Raw genomic sequence first — 426 nt, 5'->3', positions numbered from 1 at the left:
ATATTTGTAGTTAAACTTTTTTTAGGGCAACGGTGACTGTCGGTAAATTATAGACACCCCGATTTTACGCACAGTTACTATAGAAGTCAGTACAAAATTTTCAATTTTTAAAACGCGCAATTTTGATCAAAATATCAAGTGTGATATATCGCCAAAAAGGAGAGATCATGCACTCTAAGAATATATAAGAAATTTTGTTTTATGTTAATTAGGTCACGTGACAGAGCTTTTCAAAGTTAAAAATCGCGATTTTCAAATTGCTGTAGAATCGGAAGTTAACAATGCAAAACAAAAGTGAAGATATTATCGAATATATCTCGTAAGGGGCAACAACTTTTGTTCAGGTCAAAAGGTCAACAAATGTCAAATAAAATAATATGAGCCTTTGAAGTTTCGAAAATTGCTGTTTTGGACGTCTGCAAAACG

The sequence above is a fragment of the Lottia gigantea genome (assembly GCF_000327385.1).
Source record: "Lottia gigantea unplaced genomic scaffold LOTGIsca_23, whole genome shotgun sequence".
In the NCBI taxonomy this organism is placed as follows: domain Eukaryota; kingdom Metazoa; phylum Mollusca; class Gastropoda; family Lottiidae; genus Lottia; species Lottia gigantea.
The sequence above is the reverse complement of the archived record's forward strand: the minus strand, read 5'-3'. Positions refer to the sequence as shown.